The 11,313-nt window shown below is 39.4% G+C and overlaps 1 protein-coding gene across 6 annotated transcripts in view; it reads left to right on the forward strand.

The window, feature by feature from the left end:
• The window catches only part of trim3b (tripartite motif containing 3b), a 31,274-nt gene that overhangs the window by 4,207 nt on the left and 15,754 nt on the right, over positions 1–11,313 (forward strand). Inside the window, exon 1 of one of the 6 annotated variants that reach the window (XM_014003272.1) lies at positions 807–966. The exons of 2 other annotated variants lie outside the window; for them this stretch is intronic. The gene's annotated coding sequence lies outside the window, so the exon portion shown is untranslated. 3 more of the 6 variants (XM_014003274.1, XM_014003273.1, XM_014003271.1) reach the window with 3 other exon arrangements.

Raw genomic sequence — 11,313 nt, forward strand, 5'->3', positions numbered from 1 at the left:
AAAATATAGGATGATCCTCACTCTGTAGCAGAAACAAGTACACACACACACACACACACACACACGCACGCACGCACGCACGCACGCACACACACACACACACATACACACACACACAGGACAGTGTTCATGCACACAGGTATAATTTTAACCTCACTGCTAAATGATTCGACTATTACAGGTTGTATTCTTAAAACTGCATTTTAAGGCTTTAAAATAACCCACGTATAATTTTTGACTTTTCTTTAACCTCCAGTCTGTTCTGTTCTGTGATTCATCTGCCTCTGCATCACCCTTTAAACTGGCCTCCATGTGTGTCACTCTTCAGAGCAATCGGTTCTTAAAGTTCCCAGCAGGATTTGGTGATTTATCTCTCCTGTTCCCAGAATCAGCCTCCCTGGTGTGTCACACACCGTGTGTGTGTGTGTGAGAGAGAGAAACAGATTTATGGCACCAGGTGACAGACAGTCCTCATATAATCATCTCTTACTTTTTGTTTGACCAATTTTTTTTGTCGTTTTCTCTAAATCTGCAAACAAAAAAATGAGAGAAAATAATAGGTGAGCTGAGAGAGCGAGGGCAAGAATTAAAAAATATTTATTAAAAAATGAAATCTGTCTCTTTGTTGCCATCTCCTCTTCGCTTGGCTCATCTCTCACGTCATTGGATGAGCTGGTACCCTCCCCTTTTCAGGGCAGCCATTCAGCTTGCATCAACTCTCTGCATCCCTCTTCCCATCTTAGTTGCTTTTCCCTCCTGCGAGCACTCACGTTCATGCAATAAAGCCAGATCCCAAACCCTCCCCACCACTCATCCTTTACGCACGCCTTGCTCCTGTCTGTCTCTCTGGGTTCTCTGTGTGGGGGTTTTTGGCTTTGGCAATGTCAGGTTCTGTGGACAGATGTGGGCACTTCTGGAGGAGAAAGCGCTGAAACTTCCTCTCGTTTCATCTCGTAAGGGCTTGCTGTAAGTCAATCTTTCTTTCAGACCTCGCCTCTTTGCATAACCCACACCCTGCCATCTTTTTCTYTGATAAAAGGTGAAAGAAATTCATTTTCCCCACGCCTTCAATCTGCCCCATCAGTCTTTTTGTGTATCTCTGCTAGGTGCACATATCCTTGTTATGTATGTGTGCAGAAAACCACTGCAGGCCATTTGGCAGCTTTGATGGGTTGTACTTTGCAGTAAATGTAAATACCTGCATGTATGTGGGGCCTGACTGTAATTATGATGTGGAGGGATRAGATTAAGTTATCAGTCTTGGTTTGATTATGTGCAGACATCCAGATGTGATCACTTGTAATTTGATGCATCATGTTTTATACTAAAAGTTTAATAAAATACTTTGTATCTAGAAGTAATTCAATTAATGCCACAAACTGAACGTTACTGGAATAATGCCCTGATGCATCTCAGTRATCCAGGTAGAAAAATTGAAAAAGTAAAAATAAGCAGGTTCTCTGGACGGGTTCTTCTTTAATAAAACGTTTCATCTCTCCTCCTCCTTCAGTCTGAGGAGTTTCAGGTGAACTCAGCCTTWTAAGYWCTGCCTCCATGGACAAACAGGTTGTTCACATGCAGAAGAGGACCATCAGCCAAACAATAGATTGCTAGTGCATTGATGAACTCTATTGTTAGGGTGATGCACATGTCCTCTGTTCAAAGGAATGGTCCAGCACAGACGAGCTACATCGTCAGGCTAGGACTCTGCAGTTTGCACGCATCTACAGGCCATCGGTCACTCTTTCAGGGATGAAGATGTTCTCATCCTTGATAGAGAGGAACAATGGTTTGAGAGAGGAGTAAAGGAAGACATCTTTGTGAAGAAAAATYATCCATAATTAAACAGGAGTGGAGGTCTCTGTTGCCCCCCTCCTACAATATTGCAAGYATGACTCAGCCCCCTGTGAGAAATAGGTGTGAATCAGGGCCCCAACAATAGTCAGGTGACGGAGCACATGACCCTTTATGAACAATAGAGTTATTCAAGGCACTATCTATCAATTGTTTGACTGATGGTCCCCTTTTGCATATGACTAACCTGTTTGTCCATGTGGAGGCAGTGCTTATAAGGATGAGTTCACCTGAAACTCCTCAGACTGAAGAAGTCTCTTGGAGGAGAGATGAAACGTTTCACTAAAGAAGAACCCATCCAGAGGACCTACTTATTTTTTTCTTTTTGATTACTAGAATGCCAAAGTTTTATTAATTTCTTGCTGATTTTGCTCACGTTTCTTATAAACTGCAAAACCTTAGCGTTACCACTGGATTGCTGGCTTGATGCAGGCTGGAATTTGTGACAAAATAGGAAATTTTACAAGTATCAATTTACTACTCTCAAACATGTAAGGCAAGAAACAATGCAATCTCTTTGATGAAACTCTCTCTTCTTTGATKAAATTAATCAATAGTTGGGTGTGTACATCTTTTGTAGTCAACACAAATAAAACTGGCCACCACGGCTATTTACAGTATATAGACCAATACAACCTTGCAATAACTGAATTAATTTAACATAGAAGGAGCTCAAATTGAATGTGATAGTAGATATAGTAATCCCAAACCCATTCACTGAGTACTAACTGATYATATGAGATTTTAGTTTAAAACACTGGTATAGGCAGGTGTAGAAGAAATGTGACCTATGTAAAATAAGTCTCCCTACATCTTCTCATAACAAAGTTATGAGAGAAAATTTTTACCAAGGTTTTTCTCATTACTTTAATATTTGTCTGTACAAAGTGAAGAGTGACACAATAAGGGAACGTCAGACGAGTTCAARTTGATTCATAAAAGATTATGCAATCATTTATTTACACAAATTGAACAAATCATAAGTTACACCTGATTGTGGATTTCCTATAACAAGCGTCCAAGTTAAAATGAGATTAAAAAAAACCCCGCGTCCGACTTTTCTTTCACATTAACTCAGATTACTTATATAGAACAGTAAAACGTCAGCTCTGATGTAATAACTAAACAATTTACTAGCACTTTCACTTAGGGTTGGCAAAGGAAAGRTAAGAAAAGGGGATGAAAATTAAGGATTAGTGTTTCTGCTTTTATTCTGGTAAGGTGTAAGTGACAACCGGATCAGCACGTCCTCYCTGCGCTCGGACTTCAACTTGACACGTCACCACGAACACGTCAGTTTTACCTGRGGATGTGTTCTTAAGGCAAACCTGGWATGAACTGTCTCGCCACGACCATCCAGGAAGCTTGTACCCGCTGGTCCTTGGCGAAAAGAYGTTTTTCAGGTGATTTTTCGTCWGTTTCAGCCCCGGCTAGAGAGATTCCAGCTGACAGTTCCGGTCGTCCTTCAAAATAAAAGTTCTCCCTGCRGGAGTTAAAAACACTGAAGAGACGTATGTCTCTAATGAATCACGAACAGAAAAGATTGTTTCTGTCTAATATCTGATTAAGAGAACTGAAGTCCTCCATCACAGGTTGAAATGACCTGTCATGGCCTAAAATAAAATTCAGTGTTCCTGCCTTYGGCCAGGCTTTTCCGAGACCTGCTTTGAGGCAGTAACTCCTGTTTCTTCACTCGAGGTGATCCCTACACAGGGTCGGAACAAGACATTTGAAGGCCCTAAGCAAGAGATGTTTTGGTATAGATGTTAGACTTTGTCTGTTAGTAAATATCTTATAAATCATTAGATGCAGTTTAATATGGCAATCACCGCTAATCAACATTAAAACCACACACATAATGGCTACAACACTATCAGCTTAACAAATATTGAGCTAAAATTTGGTGTGGTAATAGCCAAGATTCATTTCCAACACACTGTGCACTGACGACTGCACAGGAGCAGTAGAAACACCTGGAAGCAAAGGTAAAGGTGAGCTGTTTCCTGTCTTTATTGGTCAGTTAATTAGTCAGTCTGAGCATTACTCTCCTATTCCGCTGGATCAAACATGTTCGTGTCCAAGCTAACGTGTGTGTGGGGGGTTCAACGAGTGTGCCCCTCATCAGAGGAGAGGATTATTTTWAAACTTTTGACGCGCGATCAAACAAGTGCAAATTAAACTAATTAAATCTGACTTTTAACTTTGTGACAGCTAAAGAAGAGGCTCTCTTTAAAGTAAGTCTTAATACAAGATAATTACAGCTGCGAGGCTTTACAGCCTCGGCTGATGTATCTGTGCATGTTGTATGTGTGTGTTGGTGTGTTTGGATATTATGTTACCTTATCCAGGTTGAGGTGATCAGAATGCAGTTTATGTTGTGAGTCTTATTAAATACTAAGAAACCCTCTTACAGACTGTAGTTATTGAAGATTTGATGATCTAACATAAATAAAAGCTGCTTAAAGCAGGTCATATTAAAATACACAAATAAGACTTCTTTGTTACAAGTGCAACCACAGGTTTTGTCTGATGTTTTTTTTTCCAGTGCCCATCCTTCTTGTGTCAAGGTGGGCACGAGGCGCTGTGTGTTCATTCATGTGAGTGAGGGCCATTAGTCAACATGTTGATACAGGCGGTTTGTGTGACACATTGTTGCGCGGCTCGTCTCAGATGTGACACACTGATAATTTTAGCTGTGCTCATGTCAGTCAGCCCCGCTGCGTGATGACAGGAAAGAGGAGGCACAACATTGCGGTTGCCAGAAAAATGATACACAACAAAGACGTGCGCTGCAGCACGACGGGCATCGCTCCGTTTGACTGCCTTGTTGTCATCCAAGCAGCGATGTGGCGACAGAGGCAGGTGTTGACGCTTAGCATCACAAATGAGTGTTAACAACCTTTAGGACAATCGGGCCCTTTATAAGGGGGCATGTCATGTAAAATCCTTTTTAACCATTAAAAACATTTTGCTGTGTACTTCTCTAAAAGTGCAGAAAAGTTGGTGCTGCGTAGATATTTGGTCATATTTCTGTTCTCTTTTACGTTTTCTGAACTATCACAGAATTTGCGAYGGAACTTTAAAATAAGGTCTGGATTTACCAACTACAATTTGGTCATCTTCATTCTCCTCTGGCTCTGGGTCAGACTCTGGATCCAACATTTAAGSCTGGATGAACAAGTCTTCTCTTGTTGACATTGTTTAATTAATGTGCAATGTTTCTGCACCACTATATAGTCGTAAACCCCCTCTGTCAAACTAGAATGGACTGCTCTGGAAGATGGACAGGGGTGGGGCATGAATCACCTTGTTTGGATTTAAAGAGACAGCCTCAAAATGAGTTGATCTGAGACACACCTCAGAAAAGGTGGTAAAAGAGGGGCTTGTGGCATTACAATAAAAGGAGTTTAGACCAAAACATTGCAGTTCCACTTTTATATAGAGTCCAATGATTTAAATGTAGAAAATAATGATTTTAAAGCACGATATGTCTCCTTTAGGTATCATCTGTCAGCTTTTTTGCCAGAGTTTTAAACTAAGATCATCTTATGTTGTGAAATGACTCGTTTTCAGCCATTTTGGTTAAAGTTTAAAAATGTGCACCATCTCATGGGATTTTGTCTTGCATGATCTATTAACACTTACATTATAAATGACTCGGTTATTACCACAACAATATTTAGCTCAGTATCTGTAAAACTGGCAAAGTTACACTCATTTTTAATTGAAAATGAATCAGTGATAGATGTAAGCTCAGTGATTACATTCTGAGAGTTTCATGAGAATTGAACATTGTGTTTACGTTCAAATACAATCATCAGGTTTTAATTTAGCTTGATGGACATGTTTAAGCCTGACAGATTCAAATAACTGTTTCTGCTCTCCTGTCAATCATGAGTGAAAATAAATAATTATAAGCGTTGTTATTGATCAGTGTAACAAACAAATTAAAGAATATCTGTTTCTCATAAGTTATGGAATATCTTATTTGCATCTACATACTGTATATAATTTAGTGACTTTTTGTTTAAGAATTCAAAAACATTTATTGACTTTGTTCTCTGTATTTGATGTTGATCTTTTTCTCTGGACTGAAGGACGTGAGCAAAAAGCCCATGGCGCCTTTGTTTTTAGCTTGCATTTAGTGTGCTTTCTTTTTTTTCTGTGTGCATTTGGTTCTTACATAAGCCATAATCGCTGACTTTTTATTTCTGGAATCATTCTTATTATGTCAGACATCTAAACTTCCCCAAAAGTGCAGGAAAAAAATAAAAAGTCAGAAATACTTCTACTTATATGAAACAATTTTGCTCTGACTTTTATTCAGATAGAACTGTGTTTGTGTTAGCAGAGTTTAGCTCACGGCTTTTACTCCCTCAGTTATTTAAAGAAACAAATTATTTCAGGATCAGCTCCTCTACCCCATGGCACATGCTCCTATTTCACTGAAATAATTCTGGGCGCTGGGAACGGGAGGTAGAGTCAAGTTAGGAGGAACAAATATGTAGTAATAAAATCTATTTAATGTGTTCATTTTGAATTTTTCTTATATCTAAATAGCTGTGTTTTACAGTTTAATGTAACCTTTAGTTCAGATTTTATTCAGATGTTTGAGCTAAGCTTCAAGACTAATGAAATGTCAAGAGAAGCTGTTCAGTGTTCAGAAATATGAGCAGAAAGCCATTTATTTTGGTTCTGTTTGGTTCATTTCAAGAGGCTGAAGTAGTTTTTTCAGACACTGTGTCTGCATRATAATTTCTGAGATGTGAAGAGAGTTTAATCGCTATGAGTCAGCCATGTGTATTTTTCTAAACACTCGGCACAGTTTCGTTGCTCTCTTGTCTCATTTCAAGTTCATAACGAGGTTTTCTTCATCACATCGTCCTGTTTGAAGGACGGCAGCGGTTACAGAAGCAAACAATGTTTGTACGGTTCGTTTCAGACGMGTGAAGACCTGCAGGTTCTTATTTTTCATCTTGATCACAGCTCAGGCATGCTGGTTCTTTCTGACCAGGCTGCTGTGGGAGCTCATGCTAATTAAATCGAGCGACGTAACCATCAGAGCATGGTTTAACACTGTGATGACATCAGAGTGAATACCACTGCTTTTATACTGCTATAATAAATGATAGAATGTGAAAGCTAGTCAATACTTGGATAAAAGATTTAAGACACAACAAGCAGGTCTCCTGAAGTATTTAACAGAGTCCATTCTCTGMTGTCTTTGCTGGTTATGAGAGGATCCAGTGTTTTTTTTTTTCTCGAAGCGTGTGCTGTTCAGATCACGTGCCTGCCTGTGGTGTGAAGGGGATGAGAACTGATAGCTCTAAATATAGAATTATATGTATGTGGAGGCTTAAGACTGGACCGTGTAGGAGAATGGAAGTTGGCTGAGCATGCTAATGAGGGTTACATGTGAGCTGCCTCTGAGCTGGATGTGTTCCCTTTATGGGGACAAATTCAAGTTTGAAAGCATCAGAGAGAAGTGTGTGTTTTGGGAAATATTCTATTATATTCATGCTTTTTTTTCTCAGCGTGACTTTTTCTTGGTTTTTTCTGAGTTTTATTCTCCTTTACATTTCTCGAATGTGCTTCTCAAAAAAGAGCAAGTTAGATTTGATCAAGAACAAGAACACACAAGAAGTGAAATGAGGATTTTTTTAAATGGAGGAATCCCATAGTACTTTTTCAGAGGAAGGCACAGTATTAGCTGCAAGCCTGCATGTGCAACAGCCCCCCCCCTACGTTTTTTTCCCTTTTCTTTATTCCTTGTAAGGTTTTAATTATTGAAAACTTGCAAAATACAAAGTTACTTAAAGTCAATTTTTTTTGTCTAAAACAATATTACATTTTTCAGTTTTTTTTAAGATAAAAATCCATGTTTTACAGCACTCCACAGAGGAAAAGCCAAAATGTGGAGCACAGTCCTCTCATAGTAGCACATCTTTGGCAAACATCCCTGCTTWTAAACACTTGTTCTGTTGCAGCTAAGGTGTGATGGTGTGTGGTTGTTGCTCAGCTGCAGGGGGAGATGTGGGGCAGTGGATCAGGGAACAATGCCAGGGTGGTGGTGGTGGTGTGGGGGGTGAACACACCTGCCATATTTCCCTAGCTCAGGGGTCTGTAACCTTTATGATCAAAAGAGCCATTTCTGCTACTTGACTCACTAATAAAATGTGTACAGAGCCAGCTACAACTGTGATTATCAACTGGTGGTCCATGGGCCTTTTCGAGGCCTTTCCAGGAACCTTTACGGCCAGTGGAGGAGACATAAAACTAAAAAATATATTGTGAATTTTATTATTTATTATTATTTTTCACAAGTGAAAAGACCATATTCATGTAAAGAAGAAAAAATACTGTATATAGTTTATACCGAATTTCATAAAAACTAGTAAACCTGAACTATTCAGGAATTGTTTTTCATAATTCTTATTATGTAGTCTTCAAATTCTTCAAAGGTAATCCTGATTGATTTGAGAGAAAGATCATAGAAAGAAGTTGGATTATTTAAGTAAACATCAGGCTAGCATGAGCTAACATGCTTTACTTTTTGTATTAGTAGTATTGATCCCATATTTGCRTACAAATTGATTTTTGTTGAGTATAGCAAACAAAACAAACAATAAAAGAGAAAAAATACTCTATGTTTGGTCACATTTTCAAAGAGCCTCTGTAAAGGGAACAAAGAGCCACATGTGGCCCCAGAGCCGCAGGTTGCAGACCCCTGCCCTAACTAGTTTCTCTGTTCATTGTTGGGGACTGACCATAGTGGTAAAACTTTGTAATTATCACTTTCAGAATTCTGTGTAATATCTTCTTCTTGTGAAAACAAAAGGAAATGTTATGTTTACTGCATCCCTTGGGCAGGGCCAGATTTAGACAATTTTTTGCCCTGGGTAAGATTTCAGGAGACATCCCTTGTGCAATTTTCTAAATGGCAGCACAGCGACTCAGTGGTTAGCACTGATGCGTCACAGCAAGACGATCTTTTAGAGCCATTGGGTTTTTGTGGTCTGCTTGTGCTTGTGTGTTTTTTTTCTTGTACTTTTGTTTCCCCCACAGACCAAAAACATGCACTATATGTTGCCTTCAGGCCAAGGMCTCCCACTGGGATTTGTCTCGTGAAATAAGTGATAATGATTTTAAAAATAATAATAATAATAAATCTCACTGCCAAATAAATTTTCTAAAACATAAACACAAAACTGATCATAACTGAAAATTATATTATTATTTGTTTCTATTTACACACTGAGCGCCAGTAGTTAGTCGCATAATATAATACTTTTATCATGAAATATCCACTGCATCATAAAACCTCATGTAGTAACAAAGCAGTTGATACTGAACAAGTTACCTTCATAAACTTGAGTAACTAGTGATTGTTCTACAGAGTCTGAAAAAAGTTATAAAATATTATTTTTCGTCATCCATTTGTGGCGCCCCTAGCTGGACGGCACCCTTGGCACTTGCCTACACTGCCTACACCAYGAGCCGGCCCTGCCCTTGAGAAAGAAGCCATTAGCAGCTAGCGTCTTGCTATAGGTGTATTTCAGCTTTTTTGGGGCAAAGTGTGGAAGGACACATGGAGCAGAGCTGGGGGAGGAGGAGACAATCTTCTCAGAGTAATTTTAGATTAATAGGATTTTTCTTTTTTTGCTTCACATCGTATTCTGACCACATCATRTGATTATGGTGCTTGAAAGGTTGACTGCAGCAAGATGTTTGACTTTATTTCACAGCGATGAGCCTCTTTTTGTGCTGCTGTCAGTGCTGCTCCACAGTTTAATTGTCTGAGGTTGCAAACTCACATTTCAAGTTTCATTAAAAGGCAACAAGCTCAATTATATAACTAGTTGAGCAGGCTTTGACTTGTGTGTTTTTGTGTCTCTTATTGCTTAAGTAAAGATGTATCTTTTGATAAAGAGATGCATTGGAAACAAAACTGGAAATAATTTGGAGCAAACGTCCTTCAAAATCCCAGAAGTGATAACAAAAATAAATTTGTTATGAAGCAGCAAGTTATGTGTTCACCTGGGTTTAACACTGTTTCAGGCTCCTCTTCCACTCCCCCCTGCCAGCCCAAATTGCTGGCCTATGATGCAATCCGTCATCCCCTGCTGGTTTAATGTTCCCAGCCAATCAGAGCTCAGCAGTAGGAGGGGATCCGGGTCAGCTCCTGCCTGCTCGCCTGCTCTGACTAGGAGGATCATTTTTTTATTTATTTATTTATTTCAATTTCAGGCCCACCCTCTGTTGTCATCTGCCGTTTTCAGTGTGTGTTTTCACATGGAAACGGGAAGAGCAAAAACAGGAAAAGGAAAAAGGTCAGCAGGACTAAAGGGGGAGATGAGAGTGGGCGTTTCTGTGTGAGTCGGAGGAGTGTGTGTTGGTTCTTCAGGGGAACTCAGAGCAGCCATGAAGCCTTCGAGGCTGATGTTCTTCACTGTGCTGACAGTAGGTAGATTCTTTAACAGCTCTGTTTGTTTGACCTGATGTTWGGGACTTTGGTCTTCACAGTGGAGTGTGTGTTGTACAGACCATCAGCAGACTCTACAGGTGCATCCACCTACTGTAACCTTTTATTTGCCTTTTAGTTGAGGTTTAACTTCCTTCCTTTGTCTTTTCTACGCCTGGGCCTTACGGGGTAAAATATCATGTGAGAATCTGTTTCACCATAAAAACAAAAGCAGAGATTTCTACTTTCAATTTGAAAATGATCAACCTTTTATGTGAAGCTCATAGCTGGACAGATTGTTGTTTCACCTCAACACAGACTGTCTGTGAATGCAATAATCCTCAGAATGTTGAAAAATGACTTTTATTGAGGTCACCAGCCCCGTTAATTCTGTTTTACTGTGTGCATTTACAACCRGGGAGGAATTATAACACTTATATTCGTCATGGTATTAGCTGACAGCTGCCTGCAAGATGAGTCTTTTCATAAATACATAATAAAAATAAAAAACCTCCTGCAATCCTGTAAAGACTTTGCCTTATTTCACCCCCCACCCCCCCAGCCTCTAAATTCAAACCTGCAAGCCTTCATTTACTTTAAAGCCTGTCAGTCAACTTGTCACGGTGATTTAAGAGCAAATCATGCCCCACTTAGAATTCAAGAGAGCAGGGAGGAATACAAGGGCAAATCAAAGCACAGTAATGTACTAAAGACATGCATGCATGGTTGTCTTCTGTGTTTGCACTTTGAATCCCTTTTAAAACGATCAATTCTCTGATAAAACTTTAAGATATCAGGGCTTTTGGTTTAAGCCTTTTGTGCATGAGCTAAAYGATTTCAAGTGGAATTTGAAGTGGAAATGACATTTCTGAGATTAGCCTCTCTCACCACCACACAAAAGATGAACCTGAAATGTTTGTGGTTCAGTGTTTTTTTTTTTCAATCAGTTCTCCATAAAAGAAAATGAAGTTAGTACAGTTTTTCTCAATGTGTTGGCA

Source organism: Austrofundulus limnaeus, unplaced genomic scaffold, assembly GCF_001266775.1.
Source record: "Austrofundulus limnaeus strain Quisiro unplaced genomic scaffold, Austrofundulus_limnaeus-1.0 Scaffold17, whole genome shotgun sequence".
Classification (NCBI taxonomy): domain Eukaryota; kingdom Metazoa; phylum Chordata; class Actinopteri; order Cyprinodontiformes; family Rivulidae; genus Austrofundulus; species Austrofundulus limnaeus.